The following is a 21842-nucleotide window of genomic DNA, read 5'->3' on the forward strand; positions in this document are numbered from 1 at the left end:
CACAAACTCTAGACTCCTAGATACTAGCAGAAAAACACATCACTTTTCACGACTCGGGATTCGCACCAGAAGATCTACTTCGAAAAACGAACACCGAAACGTCGTTCCGAAACGAAGAAACGACGAAGTTCGGATTTAACCGTACTACCAAATTACTTCGTATCCGTCATAGTTCCTTTCGGAAGCATAAACAAACGTTCGAATGAAAATATTGTGTCGGATTAGAGATGTATATCTTCAAAAACCGTAAATTTTTACCTATTATAATATTCTTGTGAAAAAAACATATAAATTGGATGTCTAATTGGGTTTTCTGTAATATAACTATTATTTCATAACTCTAAATATTTATTAGATACAAAATAACAAATATTTTTGCTGATTTTGCAATCTACGGTCTTATTGCATTGTGTTTTAATCTGTGGAATATTAGAATTTTTGACAATTGATGGACATTGACAAGTTGACTGGCGAAAATCACAACAAATTGGAATTGAAATTTACAAGTAAAATTTATTTATTGTATTGGTAAGTTTATTAATAAAATGTTATTTATTCGCTTTAAACAAATATCTTTTCAATTGCAAAGGCAGTTATTGTGTAATAACAAGTAAATTCCTTGGTTTGATCTATTAAAGAAATCATTAGTTTTGCTCATCGATATACACAATGGTTTTTACGGTAAAATTTATTGAATCTTTCTGTGAATTTTATTATTTTTCATCCCAGTAGGAATAAGAACCCATACATTTATGTACCATGTGTTAGGATGTTTACAATAAACAATTAACATTTTTCTTATGATTCCACCTAACAGTTTCAAGGAGAGTACGACGACGAGTGTGCCCAGCGACACAGGCGGACCTCTAATCGGGTCCTTCGCCTTCATTGACTGAACTGAAAAAAAAGAAGTACTGGAGGGGATTCTGAGAGAGTTAAAAGAAATGAATAAAAAATTAAAAAAACGAATACAAAAATGATCGTAATAATGTTTTATTTTCCGATAACATATATTTGGTAGTTAATCTTCCATGCGTGATGCAGTGTTGGTTATGGCAGCTCTAGCGAGTTAGTAGTTGTTTAATTATTTGATTCTGAAACAAGAAAACATATTATGTTTAAAGTCTAATAAATTCAAAGTCATAGGCACTTTCTACAAAGGATGGCATAAAATTCATAAGTTTTCTAAGGGTTATATGGGTGCAGTCAATGCACCCACATATGCCTGGAATTACATATTTATGAAAAATGAGAAATTATTAATGGCTTGTTTAACCTAAGTAAATAGAGTGTTTAAATTTATTTTAAATTAAAGGCTAATGCTATGTGGATGATACTTAGGTACTTTCTAAGAATGATTAATATCTATTAACTCACTGTTCTTTAATAAGAGTCCTTTCTTGTGGGTTTTGTGGAAATTTTATAAATTTAGTCAATATATGAGGCTGACTCAGACACTTGCCTGAGGCACTCAGAGACTGTTTGCTGGGCCATGGACCCATCTATACTTAGTTCCACAACTCCTGGAATAAAAATGTAGCGCAGTCAAAATATGAAATTGACAAATATTATATACATTTTAGGACAATGCATCAAAAAACAAAAACAAGATCATTTAGACGTTAAGAATACTACAATACTAATACCAGCTAGGTTCTTGAGAAAGGTAGAAAGTAATATTTCTTCTGTAGCTTACCTTAGTGGTAGTATCAATTCCCCGTATATGTTCTTTGGAGGAATTAGTGGAACTATATCCTCGCAGATGGTTTTCAAAAAGGGGTGGCAAAGTCCTATAAGTTCTTACAAATTCCATGTTACGAAGGTTTTACGCAGTTAGAGACGCTTCCAACTTCGCCCAGCACTTTCCTATCGCAACAATTCTTCACACAGGAGTTATTGAGCAATTTTAAAACCTCTGAAGTACCAAACGAAAATCAAACGAAAGGATTAGAGCTTTCGTAAAATTGACGCTAAGATCCGTACGAAGAAACGATGTATTTTATGTCAAATGTGTTTTCATAGTGCGGTCGACGAAAGTAAAATGTCATAAGTGTCAAAATCCGATTACGGATCCGTCGTCGAATCCGTCATCGGATCCGTAACACTTCGTAGTAAGAAAGTGTACGATCCGTCATCCGAAACAACGGATTTCGTTTTTCGAAGTAGACTCTCAGAAGATCTACTTCGAAAAACGAACACCGAAACGTCGTTCCGAAACGAAGAAACGACGAAGTTCGGATTTAACCGTACTACCAAATTACTTCGTATCCGTCATAGTTCCTTTCGGAAGCATAAACAAACGTTCGAATGAAAATATTGTGTCGGATTAGAGATGTATATCTTCAAAACCGTAAATTTTTACCTATTATAATATTCTTGTGAAAAAACATATAAATTGGATGTCTAATTGGGTTTCTGTAATATAACTATTATTTCATAACTCTAAATATTTATTAGATACAAAATAACAAATATTTTTGCTGATTTTGCAATCTACGGTCTTATTGCATTGTGTTTTAATCTGTGGAATATTAGAATTTTTGACAATTGATGGACATTGACAAGTTGACTGGCGAAAATCACAACAAATTGGAATTGAAATTTACAAGTAAAATTTATTTATTGTATTGGTAAGTTTATTAATAAAATGTTATTTATTCGCTTTAAACAAATATCTTTTCAATTGCAAAGGCAGTTATTGTGTAATAACAAGTAAATTCCTTGGTTTGATCTATTAAAGAAATCATTAGTTTTGCTCATCGATATACACAATGGTTTTACGGTAAAATTTATTGAATCTTTCTGTGAATTTTATTATTTTTCATCCCAGTAGGAATAAGAACCCATACATTTATGTACCATGTGTTAGGATGTTTACAATAAACAATTAACATTTTTCTTATGATTCCACCTAACAGTTTCAAGGAGAGTACGACGACGAGTGTGCCCAGCGACACAGGCGGACCTCTAATCGGGTCCTTCGCCTTCATTGACTGAACTGAAAAAAAAGAAAGTACTGGAGGGGGATTCTGAGAGAGTTAAAAGAAATGAATAAAAAAATTAAAAAAAACGAATACAAAAATGATCGTAATAATGTTTTTATTTTCCGATAACATATATTTGGTAGTTAATCTTCCATGCGTGATGCAGTGTTGGTTATGGCAGCTCTAGCGAGTTAGTAGTTGTTTAATTATTTGATTCTGAAACAAGAAAACATATTATGTTTAAAGTCTAATAAATTCAAAGTCATAGGCACTTTCTACAAAGGATGGCATAAAATTCATAAGTTTTCTAAGGGTTATATGGGTGCAGTCAATGCACCCACATATACCTGGAATTACATATTTATGAAAAAATGAGAAATTATTAATGGCTTGTTTAACCTAAGTAAATAGAGTGTTTAAATTTATTTTAAATTAAAGGCTAATGCTATGTGGATGATACTTAGGTACTTTCTAAGAATGATTAATATCTATTAACTCACTGTTCTTTAATAAGAGTCCTTTCTTGTGGGTTTTGTGGAAATTTTATAAATTTAGTCAATATATGAGGCTGACTCAGACACTTGCCTGAGGCACTCAGAGACTGTTTGCTGGGCCATGGACCCATCTATACTTAGTTCCACAACTCCTGGAATAAAAATGTAGCGCAGTCAAAATATGAAATTGACAAATATTATATACATTTTAGGACAATGCATCAAAAAACAAAAACAAGATCATTTAGACGTTAAGAATACTACAATACTAATACCAGCTAGGTTCTTGAGAAAGGTAGAAAGTAATATTTCTTCTGTAGCTTACCTTAGTGGTAGTATCAATTCCCCGTATATGTTCTTTGGAGGAATTAGTGGAACTATATCCTCGCAGATGGTTTCAAAAAGGGGTGGCAAAGTCCTATAAGTTCTTACAAATTCCATGTTACGAAGGTTTTACGCAGTTAGAGACGCTTCCAACTTCGCCCAGCACTTTCCTATCGCAACAATTCTTCACACAGGAGTTATTGAGCAATTTTAAAACCTCTGAAGTACCAAACGAAAATCAAACGAAAGGATTAGAGCTTTCGTAAAATTGACGCTAAGATCCGTACGAAGAAACGATGTATTTTATGTCAAATGTGTTTTCATAGTGCGGTCGACGAAAGTAAAAATGTCATAAGTGTCAAAATCCGATTACGGATCCGTCGTCGAATCCGTCATCGGATCCGTAACACTTCGTAGTAAGAAAGTGTACGATCCGTCATCCGAAACAACGGATTTCGTTTTTCGAAGTAGACTCTCAGAGGCCCTACTTCGAAAAACGAACATCGAAACGTCGTTCCGAAACGAAGAAACGACGAACTTCGGATTTAACCCTACTACCAAATTACTTCGGATCCGTCATCGTTACTTTCGGAACCATAAACAATCGTTCGAATGGAAATATTGTGTCGGATTAGAAAGGTGTATCTTCAAAAACCGTAAATTTCTACCTATCATGACATTCTTGTGAAATAAACATATAAGTTGGATGTCTAATTAGGTTTTCTGTAATATAACTATTATTTCATAACTCTAAATATTTATTAGTTACAATAAAACAAATATATTTGCTGATTTTGCAATCTACAGTCTTATTGCATTGTATTTAATCTGTGGAATATTAGATTTTTGACACTTGATGGACATTGACAAGTTGACTGGAGAAAATCACAACAAATTAGAATTGTAATTTACAAGTAAAATTATATATTGTATTGGAAAGTTTATTAATAAAATATTATTTACTCGGTTTAAACAAATGATCTTTTTCATTGCAAAGGCAATTATTGTGTAACAAGCAAATTCTTTGGTTTGATCTATTTAAGAAATCATTAGTTTTGCCCATCGATATATACAATGGTTTTGCTGGTAAAATTTATTGAATCCTTGTGTGAATTTTATTATTTTTTTCATCCCAATAAGATTAAGAACCTATTTATTTATGTATTTTGTGCTATCTTTACAGTAAACAATTAACATTTTTCTTATGATTCCACCTAACAGTTTCAATGAGAGTACGACGACAAGTGCACCCAGCGACATAGGCGTACCTCTAATCGGGTCTTTCGCATTGACTGAACTGAAAAAAGAAGTACTGGAGGGGATTCTGAGAGAGTTAAAAGAAATGAATTAAAAAAAACTAATATAAAAATGATTGTAATAATGTTTTATTTTCCGATAACATATATTTTGTAGTTAATCTTCCATCCGTGATGTAGTGTTGGTTATGGCAACTCTAGCGAGTTGGTAGTCGTTTAATTATTCAATTCTGAAACAAGTAAACACATTATGTTTAAAGTCTAATAAATTCAAAGTCATAGGCACTTTTACAAAGGATGGCATAAAATTCATAAGTTTTCTTATGGTTATATAGGTGCAGTCAATGCAACCACATATGCCTGGAATTCCATATTTATGACAAAATGAAAAATTATTAGTGACTTGTTTAACCTAAGTAAATAAAGTGTTGAAATTTATTTTAAATTAAAGGCTAATGCTTTGTAGATGATTATTTGATACTTTCGATGAATTATTAATAATTATTAACTCAGTGTTCTTTTATAAGAGTCCTTTCTTGTTGGTTTTGTGGAAATTTTATAAATTTAGTCAATATATGAGACTGATTCAGACACTTGCCTGAGGCATTCAGAGACTGTTTGCTGGGCCATGGACCCATCTATACTTAGTTACACAGCTCCCTAACAACTCATGGCATAAAATTGTAGTGCAGTCAAAATATGAAATTATCAGACAAATATTATATACATTTTAGTACAATGCATCAAAAAACAAGATCATTAAGACGTTAAGAATACTACAATACTAATACCATCTAGGTTCTTGAGAAAGGTAGAAAGTAATATTTCTTCTGTAGCTTACCTTAGTGGTAGTATCACTTCCCTGTATATGTCCTTTGGAGGAATCAGTGGAGTTCCACTATAGTTATATCCTCGCAGATGGTTTCAAAAGTCCTTACAAATTCCATGTTATGAAGGTTTTACGCAGTTAAAGACGCTTCCAACTTCGCTCAACACTTTCCTCTCGCAACAATTCTTCATACAGGAGTTATTGAGCAATTTTAAAATGTCTGAAGTACCAAACGAAAATCAAACGAAAGGCTTAGATCTTTCGTAAAATTGACGCTAAAATCCGAACGAAGAAACGATGTATTTTATGTCAAATGTGTTTTCATAGTGCGGTCGACGAAAGTAAAAATGTCATTAGTGTCAAAATCCGATTACGGATCCGTCGTCGAATCCGTCATCGAATCCGAAACACTTCGTAGTAACAAAACGTGCGATCCGTCATCCGAAACTACGGATTTCGTTTTTCGAAGTAGACTCTCAGACATAATCTCTTATCAGTAGACACTCTATCGGGACTCTATTTCGCTCATCGTCAGGTAAATAAGTCCCTTTACCATGGCCGATAACAAAATAAAGTAACTAAAGTCAAAATCTTGTATTTGATTTTTGACTTGCACAATTTGTCGACGTGCATGCTCCCATAACATCAGATAACAATTTCCAAGATATTCAACTCCAATGACACCTTGTCTTGTCTTCTAGAAAAAATATAAATTTATTGGCCACCAGCTCATCCAAATTCTTATTATTACTATTAGTATAAACGTAAAAGTTCATGATTATGTTTCAATCTTTATGTTACGTAAATGCAATGTTTTATCACATATTTTATAAAATATCATTGGGTTATATTGGGTTAATTTTAAAATCACTAATTATGTACAAACAGACAGTAGAGAAGTAGTAGTTTTAGTTTTATATGTATTCTCTAAATATAAATTACAACTATTGGTCCCAGGAGTTCATTAATTGTAAGAGGTTAGGCTTATATGCGGGGGCAAAAAGGACGTACAAAATTTAAATAATTTGCCGCTCCCTATGTATAAATCTACTGCGTATTAAATGTCATAAATATACACTAGGTTTCTAATCTGATGGTAGGATATATTTTATATCCGCCCGGATAGCGCCCGTACACAAGGTTAAAACCCGCCATAGTGGCCCACGTATGTGTATCGCGTTCCGGGATCAGTCTGTGTTTACCGGTTGCAACAGGCCAGCATAATTCTGTCCACTGCCGAGGGGTAATCATCTCTCGTCAGTCGACATTCTATTATTCTCCACTTACCATCAGATAAAGTAGGATCACTTTGCCGTCGACGTATCAAAAAACTATTTTCCTAAAATTTCCCGAGATATCAAATAATCTGTACCGCCACTACACTTATTGACAAACCTTTTTTACAAATATAGTTAATCTGTAACTCCGTTACAGCGAGAAAGGACAAACACTTCCAAACTTATATTTATATACACAGAATGTCAGGCCTGTGCGTCTGTTTTGATAACACTTCCTTCAAACATTGTATGTATTGGCGTAATGTCTCATGAGTAATTGTAAACTTTAATTCTTATTTTTTCAAGAAATAAAAAGTAACTCATTATGGTAACATTTGTTAACAAGGAGATGAAACAAACGCGATATTAAAATATCCGAGATGGTTACAAGCCGGGCTCGATACAATATCTTTGGACTTCAATTCATTAAACATTGGATGAAGTGAAGCCACAAAGCACGGGACTTCAATAAAAAAACACATTGCAAACGGCTTCCTCTCAAGAAGGCCATCTCTAATTGATTTACCTATACTGTTCAGAAAGAAAACCGTCGTGGGATTTGAGGTCGTTACTGTGCTTAACTACTTCTTTTGTTTAGTTTCGGTATGTTTCTATACAAAAATCCCTAAAAACAACACGCAAGATCATTTATAACAAAGCAATACGACATGACAATGAGTTTAACATTTACCAAATCGCGGGGAAGGGTTGCTATGTAAAAATGCAAAGTTAGTTCACTTTTTGGCCACGACGGTTCTCTTTTTGAACAAAATTATATAAATTCATACTAAATGACAAAATACCTAACATAAAATGAAGTCATTCTATACAGCAGCATTATTTCGAGCATTCCCATTATAACCGCAGTAAACATTGCGTCCAATGTTTCATCATTGTGTTGAAAACTTCATAAATATTGAATGTTGATTATACCACCGACGCAAATTTTAAATCGATTAAGGGCTAACGTATTTTTGCATGTACTCTCGAGTACAAATGACAAATGCCTCGAAATCAAGGAATTCTAAGATTATATAGAGAGGACTTTGGGAAGATTGTCATACTAAAATTTGCTGACATGCAACGATTACTCAATCTACCGTCAAATAGCAAAACACCGATGTAAAATACTTTATATTGTCTCTATATCGTGATTTGCACGTTTTAATGGGAATATTGGGATAATAATGCCCACTGCTGGGCACGGGCCTCCTCTACTACTGAGAGAGATTAGGCCTTAGTCCACCACGCTGGCCTAGTGCGGATTGGTAGACTTCACACACCCTCGAAATTCCTATAGAGAACTTCTCAGATGTGCAAGGTTTCCTCACGATGTTTTCCTTCACCGTTAAAGCGAACGATTAATTCACAAAGAATACACACATGATTTTTTAGAAAAGTCAGAGGTATGTGCCCTTGGGATTTGAACCTGCGGACATTCGTCTCGGCAGTCCGTTCCACACTCAACTAGGCTATCGCCGCTTTTATTATCTTATTATATTGGGATATTTTCTGTAAATATGTCATTTTGTATTAACATCTAAGGAGGCAATGACATCTTGGCACACGGAAATTTCAAATAAGACGACTTTATTACCAATTGGTAAAAACTTTTGAAGCACATATTTGCTCCAGATGTCCGACTAACGAAACTGTTTAATGTTTTTGCTCGCAATGGATTTTGCGAATGATATTCAATATTTTAAAACCTTTTTAAAACATATATTTACTGCTTGATTTAGTAGCAGTATACCTATCCCGAAAGATCTTGAGTTAGATACGTTGATAAGAATATTTATATAGATCTTTCTAACACGATTTGTCTGAAATCAGATCCGATAGAGTCGACTTTGGCAATACATCGGAGATATAAACCATTCTAAAATTCACTTACAAATGCGTTTTGTACTGCATGGATTGTGATAGAAGCAAGATGTCAAATAAACGAGGTATCACTCAAATGATCAGTCACAGCCTTACCCTTAAGAGCACCACGTCGAAACTATGATTTACAAAGTTGTGATACTGCGATATTTATCCTAAGACATTTACAGTCTTACTTATAAACTTGTTGTAGCGTTAAGAGGTGCTTAAGAATCGCTTAAATAGCTGTCAAAGATATCACCGCTTTCCTAGTTTTAACCTTATTAAGAGGCAAAAGAGCGGATTTTGACTAAGCATTGCTTTGCGATTTTTTTATAAGTAAGACTTAATGTCAACATATAGCGGCTGTCTGTGCCCCTGGTATAACTGATGACTGTAGCCACTTACCATCAGGCGGGCAGTTAACTGGACTATCGAAGCGAATAAAAATATACAGAAACTAACCAAACTAGTAGAACTCAAGAAATTATGCTAAGGGATCATGAAATGTTAGGAGCATGATTGACCTTATAGAAAAAGGTACCAGGATCGTCGAATGTATGCGATGTTCATAATAACAATGATGTCGATCAAATCGGCCATTGTACAGAAAATTATATATATAACACGTAGTTCTGCCACTTAGACATGTATAGCATCTATTGTTTAATAAATTAGTTATTTTATTATGCACTCGTGGGCGCAACAGCTCTCGCTGTCCAAATACAATCAAGAAAGAGCGTTGCAAAATGACATAAACCATTTGGAAGTCGTAAAATCAGTAAAATACGATTATTTTCATAGACATTGGTGCGACCGGCTTTCCGTCATGTTTTCGGAGATATATACCTTTTTGAGTGATTTTTTTTAGCGTTCTTCGTGTTCGAAGCTATTCTATAGGGAATTGTATAACATTTGTTTTAACTGATGAACGCGATAGAGAGTCTGACGTTAAATAATATGAAAATAAAATTACGTCAAACATTTCCGCACGAAATGTTTTAACAAATGAAAGGCGGTTTATTCTCTTTTACGCAATCAAGTTTCCAATATATAATTATTAAAATGTATATTCTGTTAATAATAACAATATCAAGTAAATACCTAAAAATGTTTTAAATTTTATATTCTAAGAAAATGATAAACATATCACATGCAATTTAAATACTATCTTCTACATACCCATGAATATTGTATTAAAATCAACCCGTTCACAAGTAAAATCCGTTACATTTTTTTTTCACACAAATTCCAAAAACGTACTAGGGGAGCAGAAATCGCGTGGATATGTCGGGCGGGCGGCGCAAGGACTAAACAGCCTCGCACCGTACAGATTCCCAACATAGCCAGTGCAAACGTTTAGGAACCATCGCGAATATTGTTCGATGCAATTTGAAGAACGCTGATAGTAAACTACCAATACAAGTTCTAACGAAAATATCCCTTTTTAAATTGTACATCCGCTTATCTGATAGTTTACATGTCTATAAGATTATTCGCTGTAACATTAATAGTAGCGTGTATTTATTTATTCACCAAGATCCGTTAATGATTTTGATATGTATTTCAAACTTAGTTATATAATAGAAATTTTAGGGTATTCTAATTTTAACGTGCTTAGGAATTCACACGCTGGGAACAATTACAAAGATAAGAAAATATGCGAAACACTATCTGAAACATGGCTTTTTAAAATTCATACAGAACAAAGTCTTGTAACGAACAGCACTCACCACCCAAAAAAAATAGAAGCAACAATGGTTTTGAAATTTATTACATTTTTATTTTTTGCTACCATTTATGCCAGTCCCATGGAAAATTATATACAAATAAATAAATTTAACCTTAATCAAAATCTTAAAAGTGAAGGATTAAAAAACATATTAATTGACAATTTAATACAAACAAGTGATAAGTTGAAGATCATTTTAAATATGGAACGTGGTAAAGAAAATTCTGTATATAAAAAAATAAAATTAAGTGACACTATACAGCCGCTGTTCAAAAAGAATTATGAAATCTTGAAGGATAAAAAAGATGGAAAAAACGACGGCAGCTTCGAAGACGAATACCAAGAAGAAACTAAAATTGTTTGGAATGAAGATTTACTCGCAAGAAATAAGAGACAAACTGATTTGGGTGCAGGCGATACACAGATGGTACTGGGCACATTTCAAGCTATTATGAGACCTATGACAATACCCGAAATACCCAACATTCCATCGCTAGAAAATAAACTAAATAATAAAACAACGATATAGCACTGACGATATATTTTCTTGCCGTTAGCAGAACAGTTACATCATTTGAATTGTTAAATTTTGTCGCTAAAAATCGAATAAACATTTCATGAAATATTATAATTTTACTGATCAATAAATAATTTTATTATCATAGGCACTATATTGAATGAGATGTTAACTTTAAGTATAGATTGGACATGCCCCGTTGTTCAGCATATTTCTTAAACATCAATTACTTTGTTTTCTGATCTCTCCGGTCATGTCGGATTGCCGTCTCACCGAACTATGAGAGTGAAGGAACAGAGAGTGGACCTGTGTATTGCGCACACACTTGTACCCTTTAATATCTCCTGCATACTTAGCTAATCTCCGTTGAGAATGGCCGTCGTGGCCAAAATTCGGTTCGGAAGAAATAAATTTGTTTACCACGTTTACCACGCAGAAATCCCAGGTTAGAATCCCGGCTTGATCAAAGTGATGCTCGGGCTTTTCTGCTCAGTACTAGCTCAGAGTTTGAATTTTATAACCCAAATGGCGATGGACTTCTCTCCTACCATATCATGGAATACACACGGCGAGAAGTAGATACATTTATTGCGGCCACTACCTACCCCTTTAAAGATAACATTTGCGTGTGTTTATTATTATTCCAGTAGCCATTACTAGGAACGTGGCTAAAATCGTACTCACAATCCGTTCTTTGTCAACACAAACAATGCCACCGTTAATTTATCAAAACGTAATTCAAACAAATTAGATACAACACATATTGAGCATTTGAAGAATATTATTTAGGAGCTATGTGACGTGTATAGGGAATTAGGTAGTATGGCTATTCAACGACGCGATTATGGTTTTATATATTAACTAGCTTTTGCTCGCGGATTCGCTCGCAGGATTAAGATCCCGCTATGTATTTTCCTGGGATAGAAAGTAGCCTATAACCTTCCCAGGGTCTTAAACTATCTCCATACTAGATTTCATAAAAATCCGTTCAGTAGATTTTGAGAAAATCGATAACATACATACAAGCATAAAAGGGGATTTTGTTTTATAATATGTATATTGTATATATTATTGCTCGCGGCTTCGCCCGCGTTGAAGTTTTTAGGAATAAAGTCCCGCTATATATTTTCCCAAGATATAAAATAGCCTACTTTTTCCCCAGGGTCTCAAGCTACCTTTATACCAAACATCTAAATCCGTTGTGTAGTTTTTGAGTTTATCGCGTTCAGTAGGCAGAGAGATGCTGCAGGGGGCTTTGCTTGATAATATATATTTTTTTAAACTTTTTATACGAACAATGCCATCATACATGATTTTTGCGTGCCTTTAACCATTTACGCAGCGCACGCAGCGGAAGCTGTTAAAAGGTTTTTTTTTCCGCTTTTATAACCTTTTTCATTGATGATTCGTTCCTATTGGTCATTACGTAATGTCATATAGCCTATAAGCTTTCCTCGATGAATAGACCATCCAAAACTAAAAAAAATTCAATTCGAAACAGCAGTTCCTGAGATTAGCGCGTTCAAACAAACAAACTCTTCAGCTTTATATAATAGTATAGAGAATAGAAAGAAGTATAAATATACGTTAGATTGGGATTTTTAAGAAGTGCCAATGCATTTTGCTTCTTATGTACTAAGTATTGTATGTGGATTTAAATCAAATTTAGGTAAACACACCATCGACGTTGCCCGAAGCCAATATTTACGATGTTTACATACCATACCTATGCACACAATTTTAGATCTTAGATAAAATTATCAGAGTTTACTTTTCTTCGGTAATTTGTCACGTGGCCTTTATAGTTATATAGTGCAGCCACGTCCCCTGGTTTGGAATACAAATTATCATTTTACTAAGATCACGTGAGAATTTGTAATAAACAATAACTATGGTTTGAGTCATTCCTATAGTAAAAGTTAAGTACACCAATTCTGATCAACTCTTTTTTCATTGGTAATGAGCCTGTCAACTCCAACACACGACAAGGAGTGGAAGTAGAAGAGAGAGAGTAGAGAAGTAATGATTATTTTGGTTCACTGATCTTACGTCATAGCGTCGTCAAAGCGAGCAACGAGCTGAGTCCCTAACATTCTATACTCCCTATACCGCAGTGACCAACAGTCCATATAATCCGATTCCAGCCGGTTTCCCCTTATGTAGAATTTTCTAGAATCTAAGTATCTTAGTACCTATGGGTTGTGTCGGGTTCTCTTTCGGAAATTTTAATCTTTTGCCACTGCTACACCAGCAAACCAATTAAAATCCACGATGACCTTCTTTTGCGCTTACGAGACTCCTCGGGTTTCATTGTTGCACTAAGATAGCACAGGGCCGAAGTCTAATCAATTATAAGTGTGCACTACTTACAAAACTTCTTAATCTGCTTCTAGACTCCTTTAGCTTTCCAGGTTGTCTATTAATCATGTTGGTCGTCTCAAATTGAAATAATAAATCACTTCGGCAAAGAATCATCTAATTCCTTTAATGATAATAATAATCCTGTATTTTTTACTATTTCACTGTTAGACATGGGCTCTACTATTGACAGGGTGTTGGTGACATCGATGTTTAAGATCAAGAAGTGGCTCCCACCAGAATGCGTGGTGCCCAAGAGCATGGGCATATTTCTTTGGATGTCGCGGGCGTTCGGCATCGCCCCGGTACGGCTCACGGTCAAGCCGGACGGGTATGTCGTCCGGTTTTCGAAAAGCATTTGCCTCTATGGATATGCTATCATTTTCACATTCTGTAAGTTATTTTTGAATATCGGTTAAAAGGGATGAATAGGAACGATATTTCGATCGAAATTTTTACCAAACAAATAAAATTAGTTTTCGTTAAGAATGGGTAGTAGATAATTATTTATTATTATAGTTTAGTTATTTTAATTGGAAATAATAATCCATAAAATTATTATAGAGGTAGACATAATTTGGTCGACTGGCGAGGGGCAATCTCTCATCAGTCAACACTTTATCTGGACCTCACTCCGCGTCAGATGTAGTAGGATCACTTTGTCATCCCGTTATAAAATACTATTTCACCCCTCGAATCCTATTTACTCCATTTTACTGAACACTTAAGGTTGAAGTTTCAAAAGCAATGACAAATATTTCATTTTTAGCACTCATCACAATGTTAGCTCTAGGCTTTGATTTGGCGATCCCTCTGGGAACAACACGCACGCCATCAGAGACAAGACGAGTAATGTGGGTGATAGACTTAGCCGTCGTGACGATTATTGCTATAGTAGGAGGGTATCAAGCGCCTGCGCATATGAAAAGACTCATCGACTTCGTGAGTAGAGTGCAACAGGTAAGAATATTTTTTTGGTAATGATGAGTTTTGTATTCATCTGCCAAGTTTGATATTGCAGCCCTCTAAATTTGCCGCCCGGGCATAGGCCCTCGCTTGAACTCTCCAATCAGAGGCTTATATTAACGATTAATGTTAGCAATTATTTCTCGGTCTAAATGCGGCTTAAAGTGTAATGCCGAACCAATACAAATTGAAAATGAATACCTCTTAGGCAGATCTGCATTTTAATAAGAAGATTTTAGTTTTTATTCCATGACAGGACTTTTCGGTTAGCAAGCAAAGGCTACATATTTGATACATTAATCCAATTTCAGATTACTTCTGATCTGAATGCTTCGTCCAAGTGCCCGAAGTCTTCAGACGATAGAATGTACTGTTGCGTGGTCTTCGCATTAATATTCCTCTTCACGATCTTGTTTGGTGATTTACTCAGTTACATTTATATTGCCATAGAAAAGGAGGAGCGAGGTAAGCAACATTCATAACACCACATTGTTTTTTCTCTTTTCTAATGTGTTACTATATCTACATTTAGACAACTTTGTGAAGTCCTGTAATATGGGGCGAGCCTGTGACCATATACCAGGTACAATTATTAGACTTCGGACTAATATTGAGCAGAAGCTAATATGACTTTACCGCGGGTCGAACCCTCGGCGTGGATTTTAAAGATAAAAAAAACAGATAATGTCGATACAGTACACCTGAAGTCCGAAACCAACGCTTTGGAGATAAAAAAATATGCGAAAGTACTAGAAGAATCTTTTATACTTTAGCAACTACTCAATGGTGAAGTTATTTTTTCAGTGTGGGTCGCCGTTATGTACTCTGGTTACTACTGCAGCAATGTCATCACGCGGCTAATTAAGGTTCAGTTCATGCTGACGGCTACTTACGTCCTCTCCGCTTTGAGACTTATCAATTCCAAGTTAAAGAACTTACAGAAAAAGTATGATCAATGTGAGTTTTTGCACCATTAATAACAATGCCAGAATCTGAGTAGTATTTGTAAAACGTCTGCATTTGATTGGCATAAGCGCCTGTTTGCAAGCACGCTTTGTTTACTAGTCAAACTTCGAAGAAACGAGTGCTACAAACGTCCTCTCCGCTCTGAGACTTATCAATTCCAAGTTAAAGAACTTACAGAAAAAGTATGATCAATGTGAGTTTTTGCACCATTAATAACAATGCCAGAATCTGAGTAGTATTTGTAAAACGTCTGCATTTGATTGGCATAAGCGCCTGTTTGCAAGCACGCTTTTGTTTACTAGTCAAACTTCGAAGAAACGAGTGCTAAAAACGTTAGCCTGATCCCGGGCTAAACTGGGATAGTAAGGAGTTAAGGCCCTCCGCGTGCAAACGGCTTTGAGCAATCGTTACATACGTTTTACGGCTTACGACTTATGGGAGGTTATATATAAAAAAATTACGAATAATTTCTTTAAAATCAATTTAGCAACAATATTAATGGCATTACGAAAATAAGAAACAATAACCATATTTAATAACAAAATATCCAAAGTATAACATATTACAAACATATTATGTAATTATTTTTTTTAATACATATCTAAATAAATACATATCTTCAAAAAATACACTCAGGCCGTATTGCTGACGGTAGAGCATTAACGTAGAACACATTTTCTCGGTTATAAGCTATTCCTTGAGTTTTATTGTTTCACATTAATATATTTTAAACGCATTATATTCCAATTTTATTATTGAAGGATGGGGAATGACTGCAATTAACCGCACGAAATATTTTAAAATAACTACCCAGACAAACGAGATAGCGATCCATTTAATGGTAAATGGTGGATTACATCAATTTCTAGTCACGAATTGCATTACGCGAACAAATCTAATTGCCTTTCCCATATATTCTATTGCAGCAAAAAGTTACGAGTGTTTCTCACAATGCCATCTTGCAAAATTCAATTCGAAAAATGTATCAGTTAACCGTATATGCCCTACAGCGTACAAAATCTCGATTCACCCAAGATCCCTGAACAAATCTATTGACACGTTAGCAAACGTGAAAAGTCCATGTAAAGGTATGTTATTATAAAATAATATAAAAGAAATAATAATATCAGCGCTTTATTATATGCTGTCCCACTGTTGGAGACGGCCTGAAAGTCCTCTGCTACTGAAAGTGTTTAGGCCTTAGTGCACAACGCTGGCCTAATGTGGGTTGACAGACAGCACAGACCTTAGAAATTTGCATGGAGAATTCTCAGGTATGCAGGTTTCCTCACGATTTTTTCCTTCATCGTTAAAGCAAGCAATAATTGATAATCAATAACATCGAAAAGTCGGAAGTATGTGTCTTGGTTTCTGGACCTGTGGCCTTCGGTGCGGCAGTCCGTTCCATTCCTAACTATTACTAATAAAATATAGCCCATGTGTTATGGGGCCGTAGGCAAGATATCTTTCTACAGTTATTAATATACTAGTATTATTAGTAAAAACAAAATGTTCGCGAATGATGGTATGAGTCACCCAGTATATGGCATTGCCATACTTTTCTTTATTGGTATCTTGTTTACGACTCCTGTTCCCTCAGAGACTGGGCATATATAAAACATCATCAAACTTTTTGCAGAACCATCAGTCTTTGCCCAATTATGTATTTTGGAGGCAAGAATGGGCCAAAAATGATATTCAGTTAAACAAAGACCCTATCGAGTATAAACGCCGCTGCATTATATAGCATGAATTTATTCCATAATTTCGAATCTTCTCTTTAAACTCGCCTCAAAATCTCCATTATTACAGATCACGTCACATCAGCGGGAGAGTCAGACGCACAAACTATTCGCCATCTCTCTCTCTCGTACGGCGCGGTATGCAAGATAATAAAAGAGATAGACAAGAGTTACGGCACCGTTCTACTGTTACTCCTCGGAATGATGTTTCTCCATTTGATCGTCACTCTATACTACATTATAAACGACATCATAGGCAGTATGTTTTCTACAAATTTGTAAGGTGCAAACGCATGCACTTCCACCATCCACAAGACAAAGACAAGAAATGACGGCGGCGAACTGTCAATGTTTCCTTTTATATAACTGATACTTGCCATAACTAAAATAATCAACAGTTGATTAGTTAACAATTGTTTCAACGTAATCGGTAAAATAAGAATCTAGTGCCATTGTCTCCGCTATCCCTAATTGTATAAACATGCATGTTCAAGTTATTCCTGTGTTGCATTCCAGTTGATTCCACCGGATATGACAAGTTTGAGACGTTCACCAAACCGATACTACAGGCAATATGGTGCGCGTTCCACACTTGGAACTTGTTCATGATTATCGAACCGAGCCACAAGACGCATGAAGAAGTACGCTTACTAACATAAAATGTTTGTGAAGATGAAGAAATGTGTACCTTTCATCTACATCAACATTTTTATTTCATTATTATTTGGTGTGCTATTTCATATACTTCTTCGTTTCTAGGTGGAGAGAACAAAGGAACTGATAAGTCAGTTCATGTGCACATTACGGCTGCAGATGAGCGACCCGCTGCAGATGGAGCTAGAGGTGTTCGGCAAGCGGCTACTGTTGGACTGTGTGGCCTACTCGCCGCACCAGGTCTTAACCCTGACAAGGGGTTTGGTTGTCACGGTAAATGACTTTGTTATGTGTTAGAATTGCTTTTTTTGGATGACGGGACAAGCTTGCTTAATGGTAAGCGACCCGCCTTTAAACAGTACACTAACTTTCAATTACACATTACTGCGCGGCATTGCACTCGTCTGATCATCATCACACTTTACGTATTAAGTCTTATAATGACTAATAATTACACGAGCCAAAATATCTCAAACACCGGCACAATGTTGCATGGCGGCTGAAATAGACACTGCGGTTGTACCTACCCAAACTGACTAGCATACGCGAGGACCACAAAAACCTTCTTATAAACTATAAAAGTTATGCAAGGTTTTTATATCATTTGTTTTTGTTATAACACTTTTTTAACGTTGGATAAATTTTTATAGATTTTAATCCTTACTTATGTATATGTGTATTTTTTCAGATCTTCGGCAGCATGACGACATATTTAGTTGTAATAATAGGTCTGTAAGGAATCTGTGTGCAAATAAAACATTAATTCACAAACAACAGTTTTAATTTACTTCTTAAAATTCCTTACTATTATAAAATGTATGTGCTTCCCCTATATTACATACACACATACCTATTATACATTCTTACATGTAAGTAATTTCATCCGCAAAGTCGCGCCCTATCACCTTTTGAGCGGGTTAAGAGGATTGATCCAAGCACTTTCCCCGCCGCTATACATCATTAATTCCCAAAGTGGTCCAGGTGGATCCCCAGGGACCCACGGAAGTCTTGACGGGGGTCTACGTCGGCGAGCTCAATCAACCACAATTTGTTAGCGGGGGTCCACGAAAATGTATCTGGTTTGATAGTAAAGGACTAAAATGTTGGCTTGAATTCATCTATCAATGTACGCAGATAATATTGATAGGGGTCGTAAGGCACGGTGACCTCAACACAAACCTCCGCGACGGTAGTTGTAATGCACTTTCTCTGCAAAACATAAAATAAATATTTGGGAAACTGTGCTATACAGAATGAAAACACTCCAAGCTGACAATTTGCGTATCGAGATAATATTGGAAGGAGACGGCCGAATAGGCCAATACATACTTGGGACATGAGATGTAATCTTGCTTTAACCGTAAATAGTACATACAGCGAATATCGATATTTTTCTTAGGACCTGTTTGTCTAAGTAACCTCTAATCGCCTAGGGCAAGTATATAAAAAGTCATTGTCGCAAATTCAATTGAATAAAAAAAGTATACATTACCCGTCATGTTAAATGATAACATAACTGACAAAAAGATTTACTACAACATTATAGGACGAGCCCTTAGGTAGTATAGAGCCCCTACTGAATGCGAGTGCAGTAAAATTCGTCGCCGCGCTACAATACTAAAATCTTTACATAACGTTAGCCATGACATTAAGACTAGAATTTATTTATCATCAGGTATCACTATAGGGTGACGTGACGGCAAAATGTCACGAGCCCCTGACTTGAGAGTGTTCCTCAACGAAAGGAAATGGACCGACTTTACTCGGAGTCTCGATGCACAGTTTGATGTTCAGTCAATATTGTTATACCCATTATACAAATCAACGATGGAACGCTCTGGAAAGATCTCGATTTTTCCAGAATGTCGCGGAATCTCGACAAAAGACCTAAATTTACGAGAGATATCCCGACCATCCCAGATCTCCTGAGAATATTTCACGAACATCGAAACAGGCGGCCAGGTATAAAAGGCGACGCGAGGCCGCCGCGACTCAGTCTTCTTTATGACGCGGTCAAAAGCGATAAGCGAACTACGAGCGATATCAAAGCGAACACAGTGGAAAGTGTGTGCCCGCGTTATACAGTCATTATAATTAAATGTGTTTTAGTGTGGTGGTGTTTAATTTACGTATTTCATTGCTTGTATTAATGTTTTTATTAGTGTTAGTGCTAATAAATCTAATTGCAGTTTTCTTTTTATTTGAATCGGTATTGTCATTTGTTTATCCCGAACCCCAGCACGTATATTTACAGATAATGTAAATAAAAATAGTCTTATTGTGACGTAAAAAACGGCTGCAAGATATGCACTGGCCTGGGCCTTCACGGATGCAGTTACTCCGCTACTTACCATCAAGTCTGGTATAATCATTGTTAGATTAAGATACACCAATAGATATCTAAATGATAGCTATATTAAATAGTACCACTGAATAGACTACTATGTAATAGAACTAGCTTTCATTCCTTGCTCCACCTGTGATAAGATGTAATTTCGGAATAAAATAAAACCTGTACCACTTCGAATAATGTAGCTTGTCTACTTCTGAAACCACAGAATGATGTGAAAACTGCAACGTTTTGCAATACTTTGTAATTAAACACATCTGATTAGAATTGTGATGTTCTTAAAGAGGGTTAAGGGATTTCAAATACTTTAGATTTCCTTATGAATGATAGATATGCAGGTCCTTATTATATTTTCGTTCACTATCACAGCGAGCAATAATTGATAATGAATAATACAACAGCACTAATTTGGAAAATTCTGTGATGAGGACTCCGGGCGTGAAACAGTAATTCACAACTTACGTGTTGGTACTCTCTTTGCTAACTTACCACCGTAGTAAAATTTAAAATGTTTGGATACATACTTGGCTAGAAATATATCATTGTATATAGCAAATTCTTACCGACCGTAGTCATTTAAGGATAAACCGTTCTCATTTAGGATCATTGATTCTCTTGCATGCTCATGCCCTATACATGGTTAGAAATATGAAGTCTCCTCATCGTGTATTTTTTTGTGTAGTTTTTGGCATGTTGAGTGCATCATTGCGTTAAAGAGTATGCAAAAAACATCCGGGGTTGTATACAACATAAACCTTGTAGACACTAAATGGAATCTTCCTACTTTTCGGCGTCTTTGCCGTGCCTACTATTGGAATCAAATCAAACAACTCATATGATAGGGCCCATTGGTGGAAAAGTGGACAATTAATATTTCCAACTCGTCCCTATCTTTCTATTTGATTAATTATGTTACGGAATAAGGAGAAATAAGTGTTCCCTCCCTCGCCAAAGTTCACCGCTCAGTGTCATACAATTCGTGCCACTGCTGATCCTTGCTTACAGGAGTTGTAGTGGTGGGTGTGAGGGCGGATAAGTCTCTACTCACCAGTGGCGAAGGGTAAAATTTTCTAAAACTCGATACAACATAAAGCGATCTGCAAATCGTTCTAATGATAATTAGATTTTACATAAATTACGAAAGGGAAGCCGGCAGTAATCGGGTTGTATGGACTCTTCGCCACTGGCCCACTACTAATTAAATATTGTTTTATATGTATACCTATGATAAACATACCATCATCATCGTCCTTAACCTAATATTGATGATGTTTACATGCCAAACCATACAAACAATTCAAGATTTTAGATAATATTCGTTGTGTAAGTTTACTGTCTAGTGGTCATTAGTCAAATTTCCTTTATAGGTCGACCCGAGTTTTTCAAAGTATAAGTTATCATTTTGTCATCATCACGTAAGATTTTTTGTGATTATTATTCTCAATTGTAATATTGGTTTATAATAACTTATTTTATCTCTTAATTAAGGGTTTAGATTATATCTCTGCTAAAATTTTTTAATAAGTTTCT

General features: G+C 35.4%; 1 long non-coding RNA gene across 1 annotated transcript; it reads right to left on the minus strand.

Moving 5' to 3' along the window:
- Nucleotides 1-5171: 5171 nt before the first annotated feature.
- LOC115454459 lies at nucleotides 5172-6098 on the minus strand. The gene is made up of 2 exons (XR_003939673.2): nucleotides 5900-6098; nucleotides 5172-5288 (listed from the first exon to the last, which is right to left on the minus strand). It is a non-coding gene; the product is annotated as an uncharacterized LOC115454459 (long non-coding RNA).
- Between the last annotated feature and the right edge of the window lie 15744 nt (nucleotides 6099-21842).

Source organism: Manduca sexta, chromosome 9 (assembly GCF_014839805.1).
Source record: "Manduca sexta isolate Smith_Timp_Sample1 chromosome 9, JHU_Msex_v1.0, whole genome shotgun sequence".
Taxonomy (NCBI): domain Eukaryota; kingdom Metazoa; phylum Arthropoda; class Insecta; order Lepidoptera; family Sphingidae; genus Manduca; species Manduca sexta.